General features: G+C 39.8%; 1 long non-coding RNA gene across 1 annotated transcript; it reads right to left on the bottom strand.

Moving 5' to 3' along the window:
• Positions 1-112: 112 nt before the first annotated feature.
• On the bottom strand, positions 113-15,703 carry LOC138239156 (uncharacterized). The gene is made up of 3 exons (XR_011189585.1): positions 15,613-15,703; positions 14,934-15,007; positions 113-549 (listed from the first exon to the last, which is right to left on the bottom strand). It is a non-coding gene; the product is annotated as an uncharacterized lncRNA (long non-coding RNA).
• Positions 15,704-25,936: the final 10,233 nt, after the last annotated feature.

Genomic DNA, 25,936 nt, shown 5'->3' with positions numbered 1-25,936 from the left:
GGAACAAAGATATAAGACTCCAGTTTTAATTTTAGTATTATTTTTTACTTTTAGTTACAGACGTCAAGAGCTATTTTTTATTTTTAACGTTTCTTTGGAAGAAAGCCCCCCAACCAAAAAGCTGCGTTTTACTGGTGCAATTCCCCACTCTAACTTCTCAGCTTAGTCCATTTACTAGTCAAAATCTTAGGAACCTACAATGTCAAAGCGTTAGGCTCTCTCGGTGGAAGGCGCTGTGTGGTTGTTTTAAGAAACACGAGACTGATTTCCATCACCTTCCCTGGCAGGAATAGCGGTTGTCTCATCCCAGTCCTATTGAAAACTGCTGGGACCAGTGGAGTGTGTGTTCAGTCCCGCTCATCACAGCATGAAGAATGGGGCAGGGCTGGGCAGCAAGTGTTTGAGACCCTTGTGGGATACATGCCACCTGCTGTTCAGGCTGTTACAGCTGCAGGCACAGCCCCAGCAAAAAAGAGCAGGACACAGTTCTCGCAGGTCTGGATGGATTGCTAAATACGGACAAGGTTAAAGGAGATGAATTTCTTCTGTCTGGAATAAAAAAAAAAGATTGAGAGGTGATTTAATCTCATTATATAAAATACTAAAGTGTATAAATTGGGTCAATGCAGGGGACTGTGTTAGACACAAGGGCACAACTGGAAACTAAAGAGGAATCCATTTAGGAGAGAGAATAAAAGATGCTTCTTTGCACAGAGCTGCGGGTGTCCTAGCTAGAGGCATAAAGCCTAAACTCTAGGCTCCTTTAAGAAATGGCCAGACAACATCTGGAGTAAGATGGGCCAGGTGGCTCCACTCCTTTGCAGTTATTATGTTCTCAAAGTGCAGTGTAGATCTGAGATAGAGCATTTTAGAGCAAGACTTATCCATAGAGAGGAAATATTACCAATTTCAATGATCCCCAAATGCATTGGCAAAGACAGTGTAGTAAAAGACAAAGGCAAAATTACAGTATTCCATTGTACTATTATATATAGTATATCCCATTGTACATTTACTGTAATAGTTTGCAGCAAATGTAACCCAAATGTAATGTAAATGTTTTTCCTTTTCCGAGATGCTTTGGCTATGCTCTTTTTGCACACAGTAAACGTGTGGTTACACAGCATGTCTTGGTTAACACACATTCTAACTCCAAAGCATGCTGCTCTCCCCCCGTTACCTCCAACACAGGGGCTGACGCGCGGCGTGTCCTTCTTGGAGGGCTCTCGGCACTGCAAATAACACTGCCGCCACTTCTCCTTAGTTACTGAGCACATCAAAGCTCTTCTTTTTCTGATCACTCTTTTTTCCCCTGAGGTACGCTTTGTGGTCCTTCGTACAATAGCAGGTTCCCAGCGAGTGCTATCTGGTGATGAGAGCACTCTCAATTCCTAGGACTTACCACTTTGAATTTCCATTAAAATCACGTCCTAACTAATGGCTCTACAAACAGTCCTCTCTGGGATGCGGTTTCCCGACACTGAAAGTTTTCTAATTAACGCAATAATGCACTGACCCAGAGGTGTCTGTGTTGTACTAACATCTTATTTTTTTGCATGCTAACATATGTATTTTTAGAGAAGGATGACAAGATTATTGTTACAAGATTACTCTCATGCAACATAGCATCCTAGAGAGCAGAGAGTTCTTTATTAATTAAATTATGGTATATTTCACCCTGTATGATATACTGTATATTAAAATGGCTGGCTGAATAGCTTTAAGATCAGTTTTGGAGGGTTTAAAAATAAGCTAACACTGTGATTAAACTGTGTTGTAGCTACACATTTCTGAATTTAATTGTTGCACTTAGTTTGATAGCTCTTTCACTGATTTATGTCCAATGGGGCTCGAGAGCTGTTTGGATGTGTTATTCTTCTAACCTGTTTTTTTGTTTTCACATTGCTGAACCAGAGCTAGGCTTTATTGCAGTACTTCACACAGCACAAAAGGAATAATCAAGTCACTGTCTGGGGGACACTGCAATGGGGCAATGGAGGCATAGTAACTGAAGAGAATCTTACATAAAACATCTCCCTCTGGAAGGAGTGTTGTTTCATCCCTGTAAAGAACTGTCTGGGGGCCCTGCTCTTGAAATCAAATCTTTACCTATGCTTTTGTCTTTAATAAAATATAACAGCCTATTGATTAGTCTGTGAGTGAGCTTCTGAATTATTATTCCCATGGAGATTCAGTGCCCGGGTCTGATCTGATATTTGCAGTGTAGCCTCCAACAGCAGACTGAGTACCACAAGCCCTCTAGTGGCAATGGGATTTATTGACAGAGATGTGGGATGACATTTTTGCAAGAGGTTCACACGTACTGTACAGTACCTTCAGGCATAGCAGGCCTTTCATTTAAAAAGCACAGGTTTTTAAAATTGTATCCATAGCAAAATTAAATGCATTGAATCACTAGGTAATTAAAGCATTAACCACTATAAAAATAATTAGTAAAAGTAAACGCTATAATAAACTAATAATCCCACACTGTTAGCATAATAAAAATGTCATATAACAGGACCCGATTCTGAATATCAATTTAAATACAAACTTGTACAAAGGCAGCAGTGAATAGTCCTCAAGTAGAGAAACCAGATTCGGCTCGCTTTCAGGAATGAAAAAATGCTCGGGTAAGTAGGAGGATGGAGATCCTGTTGGTTGTCACTGATATTCAAAACTGGAGGGATTACAGGCAATGCGAGTCTTGTTAATATTGTCAGCAACTCCAGGCTGTCCACAATACATTCTTGACTTTTTATTCACTTTAATATCCTGTCTTCTGTTCATGGGGCTTGAAGGGAAGAATTGTGCTTTCAAGCAAAGCTGTTCAGTATGATTCCCATTCATTTGTGGTGGGACCATCTAAAACAGTAAAAATAGTGTTAAGGACCCAAGAGAGTCAGGACCTTGGTTTTACATCTCATCTGGAGGATGGTGCCCTTTTTATAGTCCCATCACTATACTGGGGCATTAGGACCCACACACACCGCAGGGTGAGCCCCCTCTACTGGCCCCACTAACACCTCTCCTAGCAGCAACCTTAGTTTTTCCCAGGAGTCTCCCATCCAGGTACTGACCAGGCTCACACCTGCTGAGCTCCAGGGTGACATGTCTGCTGGCTCCTGCTACTGTACTGTAGGCACCCATCTGACAATGAGCCAGAACTTTGCTTGACACCTTCTAGGCGTAAGGAGGTAACTCATTCACACAGTCCGCTCACTGCCTTTGTTATGGAGCAGGGACAGCTCTCCTCCCCTACACTTGAGCACAATCAGGCTTTCAGGGCCAGATCCCCATTGCCCAGTGTTGAGCACACACGCAGTTGTGCTAGAGAGAAATAGATACAGGGTGTTGCATGTTGCATAAAAGGTGTTTTGAGAAAGTCCAGAGGCTCTGACTTTTCTAAGCTCTTGGAAACAAATCAAGACAGAAAGACAATGCAAAAAATTGACAGAAAAATTCATATTTCCTTTCACTCCTCTAACCTGACAAAAGGCATTGCTTGGGCACTATTTCTTTTCAAAGCGCTCCAAATCCCCATTTTCAATAAGCAAGCTCACATTTTGTGTCTTTTGACCACCATGCAGCCTAGAACACGCTCGTTCTGTCCTGTGGGATTTAAAGAGGGCTAGTGTAGCTTGGTCCACAACAAAGTTAAGTGAGCGATGCGTAGCTGGTGAAACCTGTTCTCAAGGCAGAGAGAATGTTTCCTGACAGGTCAGACAAGGCGATCGGCCATGAACAGCCGCAGGAAGTGTGACATACTCTGGCTTTTTCCGTGCACAACAGGCTCTGCCGTGCTGCCTGCGGGTTGATTCGGCTCTCAGGCTTGTTAGAGGCGATGATTCTGTGCTGTGTCATCCACTGCAGGTCCCAGAGCGGTTCGGGAGGGAAGTTTACACAGGGATCTCCAGGAAGGAGAGCTGTGCCCAGGGACAGACAGGTGCGCTCTCCATCTGGCATCCAGAAAGGAGCAACCAGACTCGAGTGCTCGAGGGCGCGAGTTATGAGCATAGACTGTGCACGCAGTATCTCTCTGGTTCTTAGTAAGCATCTAAGAGAAGACTTGCTTGACATTTGCAATTTGTAAAGGGAATAAATAAGGTTGAGCCTTCTTCTTACCTCAAAAGCGTTAACCAAACGGAATGTGTAGGCATGAAAGGGAAATTGTTCAAAAGTAAGTTCAGCATTGGAAATAGATTTTGTTTTAGTCATTATTACACAGAAAAAAAAATATCCACTAATACTATGTAGGATGAAAGGCTGTAGTCAACATTAAGCTTGAAAATGTATGGGAATATGGTAAGATGATTATGCTTGTTTTACAAGATTGCCTATTTTCACATGTTTGGTGAAGAAATACCTAATATTACATTTGGATAAAAAGCTATTTATATACACCCCTGTGCTACTCCACTTGCACCCCTGTCCTGTGCCGTAAGCAAATATCACCTGAATTGTTACACTGCGATTTAATTATCAAGATGACTGTCGCAATCTTTTGCAGAGGAGTGGTTTGAAAGGAGGCTACTACCACACTGCAGTACCCCACAGCAAAACAATATCCTAAACACCACAAAACACCTGCTTTCAACAGCTCTATTCAAAAAGACTTTTCTTTCCCCAACCTTGCTTCACCAAAAACCCAAATCACTGATCCTGAACACATACTGTAAATGCGCAAATAAACACACCTACTACACCTACCAGTGCACCAGTTTAAAACCTCCAGTTTCCAAAGGCACCAGTCACAGTCAGAATATTTAATACATGTTATATTAATTATAGTATATCTACTGTGCACATGTCCAAGACTCTCTATATTGTTCTCTTTTCATGTAGTGTTATTCCTTCTTTACACAGTAACACACTTTCATGGGGATCTAATACTGAAATTGTAACCATTTGTTTCAAGCTAACAGTTAATACTGATAGAGCTGTATTTATATTGTATTGCAAAAAGTAAGCTTTTCGCTTTTTGAACGTGTAAAGTGAAGCCAATGAACTGAATGATGAGGAATATCTGACAAAGTGTCAATTCAATTTTCTAGGTGATCATATATGATGGATCAGTTATTGCAACACTTGGTATGTAGTTGACCTTGAGTTGCTGTTTTCAGCTTTTTTGGAGATTCTGATCAATCTCAATTGAAGATTGATAAATGACACACTTGTTCTCTTACCACCCCAACTAAACCGTATATAGCCGTCAAAGGTGTAATAATAATGTAATGTTAAAAGGTGTAATAGTAGAAAACAGTAATAGAGACAAGGAGTAAATTTCTGGTGCACGGCAAAGATGTTTACAGAAAAGTGCATATTAAAATATAACTATAAAATATAATTAAAATATAGCAAAATAAAAACTTCAAAAGAAGCTTTTCAAACCCCCATCACTTGGCCTTTTGTTATAGATTGGTATCATCCCCTAAGCATTACTCAGTCAAGTGTAAGTATTAATAGGCCTTGAACCATATTTTTTATCGTTTGGTTTTTAACAAGCTGCAGCTAAGACTGCATCTCACAGCTAACCATTTTGAAACCAAGCAGCTGAGCAGTCTTGTTTCCTCAGGTCTTATTTAGCAAGGGGATGCGTTTCCCCACACAACAACAGGTAAGTCACAGTTTTGTTTTTTCTCTTCTGTGTTTTACCCTGCTCAGGCTTCTAGTGTTTTATGAACCCCAGACAGTCAAATCAGCCTTCTAGGTGTGAATCTGTGTAATTATTTACGAGAAGGGACACTGCTCTGAACACTTCCTGTTTTTCTCATAGCCCGTTGAGCCGAACAATCGCTTTTTCTTCCAGCAGCCCATTGATTAGGGTCAGTGTTTGAGTGTGGAGTAGGAGTTAGAGAGAAGCCTGCTCAATGAGCAAAACTAATGGGCAGTCAGAGCAGTAGGTCACTGGATGACTGGCAATAGACCTTCTGCTCCATGACATTTGTATTCTGTATTCTGCATGACATAAAGTACACCTGGAAATCTTGAATCTTTTGACAGAAGTTGTTAAAATGGAAGTACAGAAGAAGATTAAATTTAAAGCTTGGAATTCAGGCTGCAACAAAAGGCTTTCAAAGATTTTGGACACTCCTGCACTAGACTATTTGCTGTTTTGGTAGCTTTTTAGGGTGTATTAATGGTAGTCAAGAACTACACCATGTCAGTGCTGTAAAGATAGAAAGACTCAGTCATGCTTTTCTATTGAGTTTAGGAGATATGTTACTGTGATGTGCTTTTTTTTATGTTTCACATGAAGTAGTAGATAGAATGCTGAACAACGTTTTGCATCTACAAAAGCTACATGTGTGAGAATTTGTGGCTGGGGCATAAAAAATAAAGACCTCCAGTAATCCATCTCACCCTCTGTTTTGTCACTGTTACTATTAATTATTCCATGCTTCATTCATTTAAAAAAGCAAAGTCAGGAAATTCATCACATCAGGAACAAGATACAAAATCATCATGCAAAATGGCCTGTATACTACTGTATATTCTGTACTGAAAATGCAATCAGACTGGTAAAAATCATAAAAAAAGTCAGTGAATTTTTCCTCAACTCTGGTCTTGGTAAACTTTTAATAAATGAGATCTGTCTGAACCACGTCTGGGTCTTGTCTAACAGACGAGCTATGGGAGTTTGTTCTGACTGATTGGAGTCTTGGAATATCTTCTGTGCTCGCTAACACTGCAAGGCTGGCTTTGTATATCCCAGATCACCCCTTACCCAGCCCCCTCCCTCCCCAGTCCTCCAGCCTGCACAGTTGTAAACTGGTGAAAGAGCATCAGTTAAAGCTCTGTAAAAAGTTTGATTGGCTCAAGGGGACCCAGCAGAGCCCGGGGCTATTTCTTTGACAAGTTGATAGAGACATCACTGGGCTCTCAGAGGACTAGCTGCCAGGGGTCCATTTTCAAAGTGAGGGGGAGTCAATGTGACCCCGAGCTTCTGATGAGATGAATCCCACACACAAGCAGAAACCTTAATGCTTGCGCTGCTCCAGTCAGGAGGCCCTTCTGATACCATGCCGAGGAAACAGAATCGAGAGGCACCGAGGGGTGAAACCAATTGAACAGACGCTCTTCGGAAACTGTTAATCAGCCCTTATGAATCAGTCATTAACAAACATGAAACTCCTCCACAAGGATGTCAGAGGATGAAGTTCAGACAAGGGGGAATAAATAAAAACGATGTCTAATTATTTCATTTCTTGTATGAGTGGGCAACACGCTGCAGTATGATAATTTGAAGCATTATTAATATTTGATACCTGCTCGCTCTTTTCACGCTGCTCGATGTGAGGGTTCCTTAGTTAGAATTCACTCCGAGTCACTGTCCAGGATACAAGAAGCAATGAAGGAGGAATAAGGAAAATGAATTAAGCCCCTAGCATAAAGAAAATGGAAAGTAACAGTATTTATACAATTGATTTCAAGTTGCTTTTCCTAATTAGTTACAGGAGAAGTATTTTAAACCTTGGGAAGTAAAGAATAAGCAAAAAGATGCTGCAGATCTTTAGAAACATAGAATATGTTGTACGTCACAGCTTCACTGACACATATTAATGTTAACTGAGGTCAGAGGTTAAATCAGTCTTGGATGAATGACTAGAAACAGCAATGACAAAGGAAGCACACAAAAACATCTACAGGATTCTAACACCTTTATGGGTTCCTGAAAATAGTCAGCAGGACTCACAGATAAAGGATTTCTGGACAAGCCCTGTAGCAATCTAAAAGGATTTTGGCCCCATTTTCTGCATGGACTTGAAATGTCCTACAGGTTTTGCAGTATTCATGCTATTTCGTGTGAATGTGTGGGCTGGAAATGGAGAATAGCATCCAGCATACAGAGGTATTACTTGAAAAGTTTCAAAGTCTTCAGAAGAGACACTCCTTGGTTATCTGCCTTACAGAGGTCAGAATTAATGATTTCAGCTAAATTAATCATTTTCTGTCGAATCAGCTAAAACCAAGGTGGCCCTTTTCATTTATAATGACCACATTCTGAGGTCATAATAAATTCATCTTATTTACTTTGTATTTGGGAAACAATATTGTTCTGAGAGTGGTATAAAAAGAGAATGTTATGCTGTACTTGTAACTGAAAAATAGCTATTGTTGAATGACAGAAATTAATTAAGCCTTGTCTTCAATACAGACACAAAAACATGAAGAGACAGCACTCAAAATTACAATTAGGTTTTCCAATATACTGGTTTTAATCAATTCAGATAAAGCTCAATCACTTTTACTTGTTATCCTTAATCATTAAAAAGTAAAGTGCTTAATAATATTTACAAGTCAACAATAAAAGACAGTCCTTATTGTAATTGGCATGTTAATTAGTCTGTTAGAAAGAGTGTTTGAGTAGTATTTGTTGCAGTTGTTTAATTTTATTTGTATATATTTTTTTCAGTTATATAGTTCCTGTATTTATTAAGGGTGATGAGTAAATAAATCAGTGCTTCTTCGAAAAGCTTCAGATTAATATCTGTATAGTTTTGCTTTCAAATATATTATGTAAAAAATTAATGTACAGTACAAGTAATACAATAAAAATAATACTTTTCTTACTGTACATTCAGTTTCAACTATCATACTGTACATAAAGATACATAAAAAAATCTGTCCCAATACACTTAGGAAGCACCTCCATTATAAATTTAAAAAGCAACAAAAAAAACAGCTAGAAATTTTAATTATGTGGGACAAACACACACATGCAATTGTCTTAATCTAACAGCACTGTGAAATGTGAATGAATATTAAAATGAACAGGGGACGAAGATCTGAATAATTTACACAAAGCACAAAGACTTATTAAAGAAGACTGCTCTCAGGTGAGATTTCTAAGAGCTCGGTTTCAGCTGAAGAAATTCCAGAACCGTGGACACTGGAGTAGAACCCATTGCTGCTGGGACAGGGGAGCAGACACCTCCCACTTTAATGCCTTTGTGTGGTTGTTCCTTGGTTCCCTGGGATTACTGCAGTCTTTGGCGTGAACTTGCTTGGCTGAAGGCCGATACCCTGGCCAACCCGCTGAGTGAGACAGGGGGCTGCCGCAAGGGTCACTGTGGGGGGGTGGTGGTGGTGGAGAGATGCTAACTGTAGGACATTAGTCTCATGTGCTGGTGCCTGGCTTATCATTTTCCCAAACTGCTTTTTATTCTTCTTCTTCCAATTTGCTTTGACTTCTGAATTTGAAATTGTACATTCCAAATTAGATCAGAATGCAGTTTTTTTATCTATTTAAAAAAAAAACTGGTAAAGGTGTTGGCATATTTAAAAACAGGAAAATTGTCAAGAAATAGCCAAATACAGTAATCAAATGATGTGTAGGTCATATCATTTCATATACAGTAGGCACCACAGGATTATATAGCATAAAATGTATGCAGTATATTGTAAATCACTCTCCACAAGGAATGTTGGTTGTCATCTAAATCCTGTGTAGCCTAAATTCAAACGAAACAAGTACAGTTCTGAAGGAGTTTAATTTTTTTATTTGAAAATACTTAAGTAATTATACAGTCAATTACTTTTCCCTTTCCATATAAAACAAAACCAGAGAGATAAACACACAACTAATTGGCGTGCTAATTTACATCTGTGGGTACTTTAAAAGCCTGGGACAGAGTCGTTTATTCCTCAGGAAATGGCTCGAGAAATCCAAGCACTCTGAATTAAATTTGGACAGAATTTCTTCAATACCGCCTCCTACAAAGTGTTAATCTTCCTCATTTCAAATAAATTAAAACAAGAATATTTAACCAAAGCCACACAGTCATGGAATGTTAAGCAAACAAGCAAACTAAAAAAAAAAACCTCTACATATTCCAAGCATGTTAATGCGCAGCAGGAAACTTCAGTCACAAAGCAGTTAATATTGTTTTGGTAATTTTTTTGTTTTGCTGCGTGGTGCTGATGTCTTCATCAGCCTGTCAAAAGGAAGAGCCTGCAGCAGTGGCAGGTCCCCCAGAGCCTGTCAAACTCCTTGTTTCCATGGTAGTCCTTCAGGCAGCACCACGGGCAGGCTGTGCGCAAGGACCCCTGCAACCTGTTTTCAGCAGCCTCTCTCTGATGTGCAGCCCCGAAGCGGGCATCAAACTAGCAAGCGCAAACAACACAGAAAACATTGTTTTCTCCTTTCACAGGTGTACGGCCTTTCAGAGGCTGCAAACAAAGAGACATTTTAATAAGCTGTCTCTGGTACCTTTTTTTTTTTCACCCTCCTATTTGAGCCATGATAATGGCTGTCTGGTGATGCGCAAAACTTTGCAAGATTTCACAGGGCGTCTTGCTCTGGTACAGGTGTACATCCCCCAGGAAAGCTGTAGAGCTCTGAGAGAGAGCATTCTTGATAACCTGCTAACTTATTTTGTTTGTTTATTTCGATGTGCTGTATTGCTTTCACCCTTATTATTTTCTCCGGTTGTGCAAATTCCAGTGAAATGATGAGGACTGCTGCAATGTGTCTAGTGCTCCCCTAAGTGAAAAAGCATCTAATTACTGCCAGGGGGCTTTCTTTGGGGTAGTCCCAGCTCCCTGAAATGCTCATCCCAGGGTCAGCTTGGTAATGAGATCCTAGCGAGGGTTCAAAATCATCTTTTAAGATGTGTCTGTTACATTAGCAGTGATCAATGTTTTAGGATTGTCGACGAGAACACTTAGACTTAAAAAAGAAGCAAATAAAAAAGACGTGTTTTCTTGCCACAGTAATATTTTAGTCTGAAATGAGCATCATGTTCCCAAGCCTTCTTTTCAATCATGTTCTGTGGTCAAGCAGGGAATTTACTGCCCCGAGTGTAAGTGCTTGGTGGTTACTGTATAGTGTACGAGAAATAAGTCTGCAGTGCACAGTACAACCTTTGTTTTCATAGCGGTCCGAAGTCTGCTATTATAACTCATTTTAATAGTAATCTAATGTTTTTGCATTTTATCATTCATGCACTGTAATTGCAAGTCTCCCTGTCCTGCTCCTTGCACACAGCGCAGCTAATCGACTAATTGAGTAATTGAGATCAGCATTAATGTGCTGGCTTTTCGGGGGGTGTCCACACCTGGGGTCAGTGCAGGCCACAAGAAGAACTCGGGCGGGAGAGAGCTGACTGGAGATTAAAGAGACCCCTGCAGAGGGGGGGGTCGAACAGCAGCAGCAGGAGTGAACGTGGAAGAAGGAAAGTGCTTTGAAAAAAGTTCTGAAACTCAATGCCTGCTCTCTCTTGCTCTGATCACTGGGTCTTAGTCACCTTTGTCATGTTTGATGTCTCCTGTGATTTATAATTCTGTATCTTTCACTTAATGATGATGAAATATTCATTTTAACAGATGTAAAAATACACAATGTCAGATCTGCCGCTGCTCGTTGTAAGTATTTAAAACAGAATTTTGAACTGTATATTTGGCGTGTTATTTTATCCTCACTGCAGTCTCCACCTGAGCCTAGGACCTTCTATGCATTTCGATAAAACAAAGAAGAAATCTGTTATTTGTAAAACTGTAAGAATTTTATTTACATAAAAACATCAGGGTTGAGAGTGTTATTTTTCGGAGGTAATAAAATTATTCTTTCAACCCAGTCATATTAAAATGATCAGACGCAGTGTCGGAGATTAATTGTTTTTCTTAAAGGATATACTGTACTGTAGGAAACTGTGTGGAATTGTGAATAAAAGACAGGCTTCTAAAATAAAGGCTATAAAGGCTCTGAAGAACTAGCTTTTAAGGAATCATTTATGCACAGTGATACCAAAAAAACTGAATAATAAAGTAATGTCCTTTATCCTTTATAATATATTTATCAAATACAGCAGCTCTTCAGGAATACAGTAGATCCTTTAAGGGCTTAAAATAAACCACTGGCCTTTAAAACTACCTCGCAGTGGGGCAGATTGCATTAATAAATTTCACTGATATGACTTTCATAATATTCCAAAAGCATTAAAATTAACCAAACAGCTCTCCTGAGTATTGTTTAGGCTGCATTTAGTAGTAAAAATGCCAACAGTGTCTGTGCTCTCTAGTTCACCATGAGGGCACAGGGCAGAGAGTTTCAAAGACACAAGCGTGGGTTCGACAGTTGGTGCATCTGAAAAAGCAGCACCCAGAAGAAATAACTTCTACTGTTTTACAACGCAACTAAATACAGTGCAGGTTAACACTTCATCTGCCCCAGACAACTTTCTTTTTATGTCCAGTTCAATTACAGTGCGTCAGGCTGCTACATCTGGGTAAGGCAGGATGCCAGTCCGTCCATCCAATCTACAGTGTGTCCCTATTTAAACAACAGGGCTAGAGGACTTCAAGTGGAAGGCTGTGGGTTTTGATCGGAAATGTGAATTCTCATGAAACGTGAGCGGCTAAAAAACGGATAAGAAATCCTAATTTTGTGATTGTGTCCTCTTTAGTGCTTTGCTTTTGTGAAGGCATATATCTCCGGCTCATGTTTTTTAAAAAGTAGAATTTACAGCCTGAATGTACTTTTTTTTTACTCAAAATTCATTTTATAGACACTTCTTCCAAATCAGTGTTGCGGGGGAGCCGGGGACTAACTTGACAAGTAACGGGCACAAGGCAGGAAATGCCGTGGACAGCATACCCATTCATCCTAGGGCACACACACACACACCAGGGCCAATCTTACCAGAAGCCAATTAACCTGCCAGTATGTCTTTGGACTGCGGGAGGAAACTGAAGCACCTGGAGGAGAAGCATGTTAACACGAGGAGAACATACAAACTCCACACAGACAGCACCCCCATGTCTGAAATTGAACCCAGTGCCCTAGCACTGCAAGGCAGCAACGCTGACTACAGCACCACAGTGCCTTCATTACTCAAAATTGAACCACGTCTATTTGAAGCAACAATGCAATACATGTTTACATGTATTTACAATACAGATGGACTTAGACACTGATAAAGGTATGATATTTCTTTAGCTGTCTGAAAATACATTCCCATTTTATTTTACTTTTTTTTTTAGTATCAATACTAAAGCAATCACTTTAGCGTGGAAATGTTCATTTCTCCAATGTAACCTAAATTCAGCAAGGTGTTGCAATTGTAGACAATAGTTGTTTATTACTTTTGTTGTATTAGTTTTTTATTTTTTAGTCTTTCTGTGAGCTTTTCATCAGAACAGCTCCACATCCATGAATTTAAATGTCGTTATGTTAGTCATTAAGATGAGAAAGCAAAGAAAAACACAAAGCCTTTGTTAATGTTGCCTTACTTGTCTCTTTAGCCTTGTGTGTGAATCTATGTATTAATATGTGTGCTCCAGCCAGGCAGCAATACAAGGAATAATTTTGTAATGTATATCATTTAATTAACAGTGATGTAAAGCAATGTGACTTAAGTCCTCTGGAGGAAAGAGTACAATATTTGACTTGATGAATCCGCTGAAGCAATGTCACTCACTATCCTTCGTCCCCAAGGAATCAGATATTAAAGATAGGCACAGATCTGCTTTTTGTTTCCCAAAAAAGTGAGTTTCCATAGTACTGCCATGTCACTGACTGAGAAGTGTTCAATATTAATGGCCTTTCATCAAGGACACAATTAGGACTCCTACTACGGCACATTCTATAGGATCTGTAGATGAATATGTATTAGGAGTTGAAGGGAAAGAGATGTTGCAAAATTACAAAGTAAAATCACTGGGCAGCCAGGAGGAGAGTAAAAAAAAAAAACAGAAAATGACAATTTGAAGGACTGCTGGATTTTGATCTGCTACGAATTAAGTAGGAAGTGATCTTCAGGAAAAAAAAAGTCAAGGACTGATTATAACTCCATAATTCACAGCCTAGGGCACGTTTATAAATATATATTTTTAGTTTAATATCCAGTAGAGTTAACTATTTCATGTCGCAAGGAATCTTTGGTTAATTTTCACTTAATTTGTCTCACAGTCTGCAACTTTCTGTTAACCTCAGTTCATTGATTGAAGCAATAACTTATTATAATATATAATAATTATAATTATTATAATATATAATAATTATAAGTTATAATTATAACTTAACAAATATAGCTGTTTTAAACAGTAAACTTTGGGAAAGTTTTATCTTTGTCTTTGAGGTACCTTTGGACTTAAAATAAAACTAACTAGAAACTAAACACACTATCAAATTACATGCTAAATGGCTTAGTTTTCTTACCTAAAACTGAAAACGTACAACTGAATACAATTTATTTTTATATTTTACAGATCGTTTTATTGTCCATAACAAATGTATAATGTGTTTATAACTAAGGGATATATAATTTCGCTATAGGTAAATTGACTTTTTCTGACGTTTTCTGTGTTGGTTTGGAAGAAACTGACCATTCGTATGAGGACCACAAGGTTTAGATATTTTTAAAGAAATCGTGATACATTTTTCTAATATGTATTGAAAATGAAAGAATTCAGACAGGTTTCGACCTTTGGATGAGACCAACAGTGATTTTGTCATCTTTATTGTTACAAACTACAGCAACTATTCGTAGGTTTAAAAAAATAGTTCAGAAACTACATGAAAATGCGCCAGTAGGAAAAAGGAAAAGGTGAAAGCGCAGTTAATGAAAAGATGCCCTACATTTTAAATGAGAAAATAAACACATTAAAGTATCAGAAACAGGTCCGCGTCAGATTTGAACTCCTTCCCTTTGAAGAATGAATTCTAATCCTCTCAGTTTAAAAACCTTGCCCTTTGCTGAATTCTTCCAGCTTCGAGACAGAGGCCCTGTCGTGTCGCTTTTCTGTTACTTGCGCTTATTAATCAGACGCGCGCCCGGCCGGTTCACTTGCGCGCCTGCCGCGAACTTCCCAATACCGCCGTCTCCTCGTCGGGACTCGCTCTTAGCCAGCTCTCCTTAACTTAAAACACGGGAGCGCTTGTCGTCTGGGAAAATGTACCAGGTATCTGTGCATGTTCCCATTCAACTCACCCAGGTCTCTGGCCACGGAGAGGCTCTGCCAGTTCCCACAACGCAAACCGAATCCTGACAGGGAGAACTGCTCGCTGATGTGACAGGAAAGACAGTATAGTTAGTTACAGTACAATGCGTCTTTTCTATGGTGAAACAGAAAAAAAGCTCTAAAATGTTAATATGGTTAATGAAGAAAACATGTGCGTGTGTGTGGTGGTGGTGGTGGTGTTTGTGTGTGTGTGGGTGTGGGTGGGGATGATTGCATTTTAAAATGTGTTTCCTTATATTCTGTTGTGATATACAGTAACTGCGTACAGTACTGCATATCACCTGAGGGATCGGGACAGGGACTGTGCTCCCACTGCCCAGGTCCTTACAAAGATCCTAGCCCCTGCTGCGGCTCAGCCCGACAGCATTAGAAAAGAGAAACCTATTCACAAAACATACTAATTACCGACTTCTGACGAGTCCCCCAGCTCTTAGGCAAACTCGTCTTTAATTTCTGATTTTCAAACAGCCGTGAATGGTTAAAAAACGGAGGAAAACAGACCCCCCAAAAAAAGAACCTTCGGCCCCACAGTAATTAGGCCGCTCTTTCATAGTAACCAGCTGCCCCTGTGATCAAGGTTTTAAAAAGTACAACGTTTGAGACGGTAGATCTTGTTTGTTTTAATTACGGCACTGTGGTGTCACCCACCAGGGCTTAATTAGCCGGCGCCTGATGCTTCTTTTCGCTTCTCCCGGTGCGTCTTTGACAAGGAATAAAAAGCCCCCCTTGTCGATCTGTTCCACTGACCAGCTAGCAACAGCTCCAGCCTGTTCACCGGGGCCTATTACGGAACTGTACTGTAAATGTGAAGGGTGTGCTCTTCCTGGTGTGACACGCATGGTTGCAAGTCTTTTTTTTAGCGGTTTGGGATCAGTTTACGGGATTAATCAGAACGCATCCACGCCGTGGAAGCTGCCGAGAGCAGCTCGAGGTCCCGAAAGTTAAACATCTCAGGCAAGCAGGCAGGTGTGACATTTCCGCTGTGAATTTATCACGGCTTCACATCTCTCTTGGATATTAAAGCAGGACAGTCGGCATTTTTTTTTTGTTGCTTTTTTAACAGAAGTGGGAAAGTTCAGGAAAGACTCCCACTTCGTAGAGTGATTCCTTATAGATGTTTTTGACGCAAATGCTGGCTGGCTACAGTATGCTGTATGCAAGGTTTAAAATTTTGCAAACCTCTGTTAACTCAAAGAACAGCGGTTCAAATTGCACTGTCTTTCAGACTTAAAAATATATATTCTTACTGTACCTGAAATGATGACCCAGGAAGCCTATAATAATGCTATTTCCATGGCATTTCCCTGCCTGCTGTTGTAGAAATGCAGTTATTCTCCGCCAGAAGCATGACGGGTTAGATCATCACGGCTTGCCGTTAATGGCTGTGGATAAGATTATCATTAATGATGATGTTGATTGTCACATGAACTTAAAATCATCTATCAGCTGTAGACACTCTGTCACTGTCACTTATCTAATTAATCAGGATGTGCTGTAATTTGGTCGAAATTGATCAATTTAGCTCAGCTCAAACAGTGGTGAGCTTTAAATTGCCATTTACATGCTTATGCTCGGTGCTTTTATATGTTCGAAATCGCTATTTAGTTAGAATTTAACAACACTACACGCTGTTAATTGTCCTCATTTGTGGTCCAGATTAAACACTGTTTTGACTCTTTACTGTTAAATTCACACTTTCAGCGACAACTGTATGACCCTGTTTAAAATCCGTATTAATAAAATACAGCAAAGACCCGAGGCAATAACATTTCGGAAATATGTATTTGCAGGCATCTACAATATAAATGTAAATACGCGCATTGTGTGTATTACATCTCGAAGTATTGTCTATGTACCATACACAGACCTAGAACTCTTATAACCTTGATCTTCAGTGAAATGTCTCAAGTTCACATTTATATTATTTTGAGGCTTGTTTGGGCAGCTACTGTACCTACAGTACATCTGTAATAAAGTAATAGTTAATAAAGATCAGTCTGTTGCCTATTGCTCCTTTAAAGTTCTCCTTTAGCGCCTGCCAGTAAATGAGGCATAAATTAATATCGAGAACTAACCTCATGGAGCCTGGATATGGGAGAGCAGGTTGCACGTTCGCAGATCTGATTAAGGTATTAGAACAAATTAAGAGTGAATGACAGTGAAGAAAGGTGATACTACATTTTACCATACCTCAAGAGAGCCAACGAGCATCGATCCGACTACAAGTATTTGTGTGCTTTAAGTCTGATAATAATAATAATAATAATAATAATAATAATAATAATAATAATAATAATAAGGTAAAAAAAAGAACCGCTCCTGGATCTCATAATGTTACTCAGAGCTAGCAGCTAGAGACCAATTAGCAAGTATCTGCTTTTGTGCTTGTGTTTCAGTTTCTAAGCGAGCGCGAGAAGGAGGGAGAGTGGAAGGGGAAAGACAGGGAGAGAATGAAGACAAAGCAATCAGTTCTCAGCGCCTGGCCTCCTCTCCCCTCTCCTCAGCAGCTCCAATTACGGCTTCCCCGCGCTGGCATCAATGTGCGGCGGCCGCTCTCCACTCGATTCCTAGCCCGAGGCGATTGAATACGTTATTCCTTGGCGGGGCTCAGCTCCGTAACCCCACCGGATAATTTGGGATTCGAGCGACCGCCTTGGAAAACAACACACAAAAAAAGAAAGAAAGAAAGGTGGGGAGGGGGAGAAAATACACTGCCTCAAAAAACTCCAGATCTCCAGATGTATTGATTCTCTTGTTCTTTCATTTATTGGAAATTTGGAAATAGTTATTAATAACCCACCTCCTCCTCTTCCCCTGCTCCTCCTCTGCGTGCGTCTTCACTTTATCAGCATGTGGAAGGAGGGACGGGACCCACTGGCAGTTATTAACCAGCGCCTGCTGGAAACTGGTGTGTGATGGCTCTCAACCATCCCGGGGATAGCTGTATCCTCCGGAGGAGGTTTCATTACTTTTGTGTTTCAGTTTATGAGACATACAGTACAGAGTGCACTCCGAGAGTGGTAGATGAAAGAATCAGGAGTTTGGGTTGGCAGTATTCACAGTATTTTATGAAGACATTCTAATGAGCATTTCCCTCCCCAGAACTTCAATCTGAGAACTAACAGATGCATACAGTACTTACTTTGTGTGTGTATTCCAAGCATATTCAGCAGGATAGTAGATTGAAGCTTAAAACCCCGAATCCCAGAGGAATGTGTTTTCAGCAGCAATAGCAGTTTTGATTCTGCTTAAGTGCAGAGGATGTCCCATTGTTCAGAAGACTGTTCTAAAACAACATTTAAAAATGGGATCTATTCACCCCCTCGTCCAGTGAAGGAATAAAGATGTTTTGCTGTTGAGCACATTTCTGGCTCTGGGCACTTTTTAAAAACAAACAAGCCTTTGGTTCTGATTATTTTCCCATCACCTTTATTAAGGCAGGAGTTTTAACAAAGTTCACTGAAGTGTATATACTGTACTATACAGATTCTGCCGGGCCACTGAAGGTGACTTAAAGGAAAGCGAGTATTTCCACTCCCCCTTTTAAAATTAAATTACGTACAATTTATGTATAAAAAATTTACAAAAAAGCAGAGGTCTCTGCAGTTCCATGCACATCTATGACACACAATTTATACAATTGACTGTATTTTAAATTATTCATTGACAATTCGATCACTTAGAATTTCAGAAATCGTAAGAAAAAAATGCATGGGAAAATCAGTTCATTGTACAAACAACTACAAACAAGACATCTATATTTATATATATATCTATAATTTAGAAATTAACACATTTTAAAATATATTTTTTCAAGTCCTAACATGCATAATGTGCAGTAATGTGCAATAAAATGCTGTATTATTAATTTTTAATGTTAAATGTGCAAAACATTCTTTTTTTATTTTCAGCCATGTATCATGTATCAGGAAAATATTCAGTTGACCTGATTCTCTGTTGTTTTATAAACTCTTATGAAACTCTTTGCTTTGTGTACGTACTGTATTTAAACACTTTTTTCCCACACTGTGCAGAGAAGGCCAAATGTACTGTATCGCTAATATCTGCTCTGTAGTGTTTTTGTGTGCCTTGTCCTTTGTCTTTCCAGCAATTCACACACACACAAATTCGTCCTACACAGTGAGCGCTGCCTGCTCTCCGAGAGGCTTTGCCACTACATCTGTTTTCAGCTTCTGTACCAGTGGGGTAGACTCAAATGAAATGGGACAGAAAGAGAAGCTGAAAGGGAGAGCTTCCACTTCATTGTCTTGCTTGGCTTTAGTTACTGGAAGCAAGCGCAGTCCGAGCTCGGAAAGAGCCCCTCTAATTCTGATAAAGCTCACATTGCACTAAGCTCATGGAATCTGTATCAAAGTGACATCCGAGTTTCTTTCAATGTTTCTGTTTCTCTAGCCACCCTAAAACAGTTGGAGTAATTGATTACTCCATTACCTAATGTAGCGACTAATCAATTCTCAAAAACATCTATCCTTGCAGCAGCTAACTGGGCGAAAGAGGCTGTACTGGAAAGTGAATGTGATAGAGCCACAGGGGGAATTATAGCCCTATCGGATGATATAGTGGATTCACACTCAAGGCTTGTTTGGAGGTAATGTATGGGCATGTGGCATTATTTGGAAGATTCCTGCAAACTTGCCTGGGGTAATTGCTGAAATCTTCACAATGTATTCATTTATTTTCCATTACACACCACAACTTGTTTTGCTAGTAGCCATGTTAGATCATCCACAGTATCATGGGTAAATTAACCAGAAAGACAAAGCAATACGTCCTTGTTTGGGGGGGCAGCTAGTATTGCCTCAAACATCCAGCGTGCAGCCAGGTTTAGCACTTAGTTTTCTGCAATTTCCGTCTCGTGAGAGAATTCGGTACCAGCGGGCGTATGAACCCATCACAGGCAGTGGGGGTACAGTCGGGTCTGGAGGCCAAACCTGTGATTCTGCTAGACGAGGCACCTGCTAATCAAAACCTCGCTTTAATCAATCTCCTCTGGGGCCTCCTGCTGCCACATTAACCTTGTGTCAGCGAGGAAGTTTTATGTCCCAGAAGCTCAAACAGTGTTCAGCCTGTGTGCTTTGCCTCGGTAATTCAACCCAGCTGTGATGTCCCCCACTTTTGCTACCTCCGCTCTTTTTTTCTGATCGCATTCCCCACCTGCTCTGTGCCTCAGACGGCTGTGTCATTCTTTTTTAATTTCATTTAAGTGTCCCCCCCCCCCCCAGTTGAAAGGACTCTTTCTTTTGGCTCACCCTCTCTGCTCCGCCAGCCGCTTCCCGGAGGGCCTGTGATAAAAGGCCAAGCCGAACGGCACCAGCGTCTTCATTCTGGCCCGGCCCTAAATCCCTTTTCTTGACTCTATCAACACCTTAATCAAAACCGCCGTGCCTGAGACCTACCTGCTATACCAGTGGCATTTACTCGCAATAGGATGAGCAGATTCTCTTTTCCTTCGTTAATCCCTTAGAAACAAATGGAGTATGAGCTTAGGTTCATTGTAAACTCCAGGCTACCATGATTATATATTTTACTTATATGATTCTTGTTATTTTGTCATTTTTATTAACGTTGTTTGTGTTGTAGCCATTATTACCTATTAGCATGTGGAAATAAAGTTAATTTTCCTAGTTCTGGAAAAATTTCCTCTTTCCTGTACCTGCATTCTCCTGTAGTACTTGTACTGTCCTGCTAAAGGGCTTTCTAAGAGCAGTAACTCAGTCTGTGTGTTAAATAGATGAGGGGTCACCATTCTTGTTGACTGGAACCCCAGACAATGTTATTGCATTAGTAGAGTGATAAATTCAGGTGCTGGGATGACAGTCAAGATATGGGCTCAATTTGGTGTGATAGGTGCCCTGTACTGAGTCTGTGGATCCCACAGGACAAGAAGACAGCCCATTTCTTATAGCCAGGCCTTTTTTGTAAAGTGCTTGCAATTAATTTTGTTTCCGCTTCAGTGTAATTAAAGCAAACCCTCTTCGCATCATTCTTTTTTATGAAAGCATTCCGCCAGGCCTGAAGCAGGTGGTTTTTGACTGAGAGAGACTGACTGAGGGGAGCTGTCAATCACTTTTAAAGAGCTCTCAATTACCTTCAGCTTTAAGCAGCTAAATTCCCTTCCCTAAATGCCAGTTTATACCAAAAACAAATTCCAAAACAGAAGCCAGGGATTAACTAGGCAGCACACAGCAATGGTCTGTAAGGAAACCAGTGTGTTCCAGGTTAACTTGCCCCTCTTCAGCAGTGGAGTTCTGTGAAAACAGCCCAGACAAGGTTTTTTTCTCACCTTTACAAGGACTTATAATTAGGAAGCTACCAACAGCTAAGGGCTCCTAATGTCACTGTCTTATTCGATACATATGTAGGGCTGAGATGAGACCATTGTATTTTTCCACTGATCTATTTTCTAAGCACATTATCCAATGCAGGGTCTCTGGAGAGCCAGATCCTGTCCCAGAAAGCAAAAGCCCACTAGGCAGGACACACCCTGGACAGGATACTAGTCCAGGGCCAGTTTTCTCTGAAGCTAAGTCACCTACCAGTATGTCTTTGGACTGTGGCAGGAGCCTGGAGCACCCAGAGGAAACCTATGTGAACTTGGCACAAGATGAAAATGCAAACTCCACACAGACAGCACCCCAGGAACTAAACCCAGGGCCCCAAAGCTGCAGGCAGCAATGCTGACCGTTGTATTGCTGACCCCTTCACTGTATTTTTACCTTGTAAAAAAAATCATTAAACAAAAGGTTTTCAACATGTATCCTAATAGCCTCTATGGGCAAGGTGCCTCCTGTATGACATTCCCATGTCCAGATCCCAGGAACAGAGGCTGCTGAGTCTGTTCCTCTTCCTTATCTCCTTTGGTCTCGGTTTTCCGCAGTTAAGCACATTGCTCTCAGAGAAGCGACACCTTGGTCACCACGACTTTGAAAATGAGGACAAGCATACATTCACAATCAAAAATTAAAACCATTTCCCCCGATGTTCTTACATGGAAGTTGTGAATGTCTCTCCCGTCTAAGATATACAAACTCTCCCTGCCTGTTTCTCCTCCCTCCACCAGATCTGCTTGTTCAACATTCTGTTCCAACACTGTATCCAGCTTATGAATTGTTATGTAGATAGAAATCTGTGCTTTCTACCAATTTGCATTTTATATTTTAACATTATGTTCAGTACATGCAGAATGAATGCTTGGAGGTAATTATGAGTGAAACTTGTGCTAATGGAATAATACAATCAGATCTTTGATAGAGCCCCTGGTTTGAGAAAGATAGAAAGCGATGCCCTTTGTTATTCTTATACCTGGCCTTGGGGGGATATTGTTAGGCTGCACACAAACCAGCCTTCTTAAAGAGCACTCTAATAAAATAACACAATCAAAGATCCCCACAGTGGTCATGAAGCACATTATCTCCCTGCACCCTTTCCTGATCTTGGAGACAAGCAGAAGAGGCGCCAGGAGCAATTCGCACTGGAGTCGCCACGCTGGGGCAGCAGAAGGAGGTCAGAAGGTCACGGCTTCTGAGGGGCAAGAGCGCCACCGACAGGCCGCTGTGCAGTATTGTGCAGCAGGACCGGGGACAGCAGGGAATTCAGAGAGCAGAACCCCAAAACTGGGGAGATCAAATAAAAGAGCTTAAATCCATCAAGGCAGAACAAAAGCTGACTGCGCTTGCTGCACCTTTCAGGATGTATGGACAAATCTGCATTTATTATTTAAATTGGCTTGCACCGTGAATACATTTAAACAGATGCTTGTGGACCTTATTAGTTATCTGTTTTCTTTCGGTGTTAGCTTTGAAGCTTTAGCCGAGATGTTTGTATTATTTTAAACATCTGTGATGGGAGACATTACTTCTATCATATTGTGATGAATCCACAGAGGAAATCTAGCTTAAGTACGTCCAGTTATGAAAACGTATGTTTTGCTGGAACACAGTAATCTATGTAGGTATCACAATACCACTGTTATAAATAAACAAGCGGATACTGTACTTGTGCAAGATTTCGTGTTATTTTAACTCTGTAAATGAACACTTCTATATGAAGTGCAAACCCTATAAAGCAGATAGTGGGTACTGCAGCAACAACAACAATAACAAAAATTTCAGCTACATTTTGAAAGAAAAAAAGTAGAATGCAGTCGTAATAAATGTACTAACTCCAGACAACACCACATGTAAGCTCAGGTGCTGTAAGGATAAATTACATCCCAAAGACAGGGAATTTTAAAAATGTTTTGAAATGCCAGAGTTTGAAGTTAAGGATGAATATGGCAAAGTGGTGCTTCTCAAAAAAAGTAAGCCCACTCAATCAGAACAATAAACAACGTGTTTATTTTTTGATTTTTCACCCATGTAACAGCTTTGCATTGTCTCTGCTAAGTTAACTAGCCTAATAATTAATCAAAGGGAGTTGTTTTCATCTTTTGTTCACAGAGGTCTAGGACCACGAACAAGTGTGTGATTATGTTAAGGGATACAAAACACTGTTCTCACTTTGAAATATGCTTTTGCTTTGCCTGTGTCATACAAAGAAACAGAAACAGAGGCTGGCTCATTAATTCACTGTGATTGTCTAGGATCTACTCAGTACTTAATGACTCCTGATGAAAGTTTAAGACTGCAAACTGGCTTGGTTATATTGCAGTTTTCCTGTAATATCATGCCCTTTCTGATTCACCTGGTTTGTAGCATGCTTTACAATACACTTCAATTTTTTTGCCATTCTTACACAAAATCATTTGGCTGTGATCAATAATTGTTTAACTATGCTTTTACCTGGGATTTCCACATTAACCCTTTCAAACGTCCTTAAAGAGTAAAATTATGTAAGACATTATTATCATTGCTTTAAATGGGATTATCCCTTGCACTTATTCAACGTCTTTATCCTTAATATTCTGCCATGTCTTTGTTTTGTGAAATTATTTGAGATGGTGTTCCTCACAAACAATGTTATTTCTAAATTAAAAATGTCATGTCGTGCAGTGTTCTGTCATACGAGCACAGTTGTAGCACTGTGGAATAAACACGCTCTTCTTATAAATGTTTGCATGCCATTGTGCTTCAGAAATAAATAGCCAAAGTCCATTTTAGGGGAAAAATACCCTAAAGAAACAATCAGCTTTGAGGGTTTTGGACAAATGGTCCATTGATCGGTTTTCCACTACTGCCAGTTAAACCCTAAAGTCAAATTACTGCCTCAGCCTACTTTATTTAGCACAACAGGAGAAGAACAAATCACAGCAGGTGTCATTTATGGTTTGTTTCTTAATTATTAGGCTGCATATTTTCATATGACCAGAAATTAGAGACTTCATTGATCAGATTGTGTTCCCCTAAATTAAAGTGGCAGTTCTGCAGTTTCAGACTGTAAATGTGCCGTTCACGATACTGCATAAAGTATAAATGCTAAACAACAACTCCAGAGGGTTTTTATTTAGTTAGTTTATTTATTTCAGATTCTGCCGTTATTCAGGGAGTAGCAAACAGAATAGATTTCTCAAGGGCGGCAAAGACATTAACATAAAAAGCATCAACACACCACATAGAACACAGAAAGGTGATACTCTTTAGAAAGTCCTACCGTATATCCAGCACACTTTAAAGTGTTGTTCCCTTTTTGTGAGCTTTGTAATGTTTTATGTATCTATAATGTTTTGCTATTTCTCAGTCTATATAACCATAGCTTTGGAAAAAAAGAAATAGACCCAAACACTTATTTGGAGAAAACTATCTAATTAGGATAATTTTATTAAAAATAAATAACATAAATATGTAAAAATGTACACAGGGCATACCAAACCACACACAGGGCTAAAGCATAAAAACAATATTAACAATATTATAACGAGATAAATAATTTAATTTGCTATTTTGAACAAATTAGACATCAAGAAACTCATTCTAATTTGTTGAGTTAATAAAATAAAAAAGCACCCCTTTCCATGTTTGTACAGCCCTATTAAAACGTCTGCTGTATGAATTAAGTTTGTAGCAGTCTGTGATAGCCAGCCATAAACACTCATGTTTTAGACACAATGCAATTATAATAGCTCAAGTCAGTGGTTTACATGGCTACCTAGCAACACATCACACTGACAGGAAATGGATGGGCTGTTTCTGAAGAATTAATTCACTTGTCCACTGGTCTGAATGAGACTCTAGCGCAGCTGCATGTGAGTTGAGTGATAGAGCTGATATAGGCTAGGATCACAAAGATCATACAGAGTTTAGATATCTTTTTATATTAAAATCACACTAGTCAGACAACGTTTGCCTGAAAAAACAAACATTTAGGGGGGAATTCTATTCTAATACTATAGAGTACTATTCTTTGTAAATACCCGCATATGCATTTATATCAAGAAGGGCATACAATAGATACCAGCATTAACAGTATACTGCATATAAATATGAGTGCACATTTGTATTTTAAAATATACAGATAAAATATAATTCCCACTCAGACATGTCACACTTTCAAAACACATTGAACTCAGTTAAATAACAACGAATTGGCATGAATAAAACCCGTTGCTGATAACATTGGTTTTATCTCACTGATCAGAGGGAAGGAGACGCCGGTGAATTAAACCAAATTCCAGATCCATCCAGAGCTGTTATGCTACTTTAAAAATGCACAGATTACCAGACAAATTTCAGGATGATTCTTTTTTTTAAAAAAAAAAAAACATTGACACTGCCTTCGTTTGCACAGACAGGAGATAGTTTGCTGGAGCAGAGAGGGGCCTGGAATGAACACAATTACACCTTTTGTGCCGCTCAATACTCCAAAATAAATAAATAAATAGCTCGGCACCACAAAAAGCTTTTGTACACAGCACAAGATGAGAAGATCTGAGGAGCGTAGGTGGCAAGCTTAAGACTTTTTCTTAGACACATGATGCACTGTAGGAGGCTCTGGGAACACACTTTGGCTCTCTTTT

The sequence above is a fragment of the Lepisosteus oculatus genome, chromosome 5, assembly GCF_040954835.1.
Source record: "Lepisosteus oculatus isolate fLepOcu1 chromosome 5, fLepOcu1.hap2, whole genome shotgun sequence".
In the NCBI taxonomy this organism is placed as follows: Eukaryota; Metazoa; Chordata; class Actinopteri; order Semionotiformes; family Lepisosteidae; genus Lepisosteus; species Lepisosteus oculatus.
The sequence above is the reverse complement of the archived record's forward strand: the minus strand, read 5'-3'. Positions and strand labels throughout refer to the sequence as shown.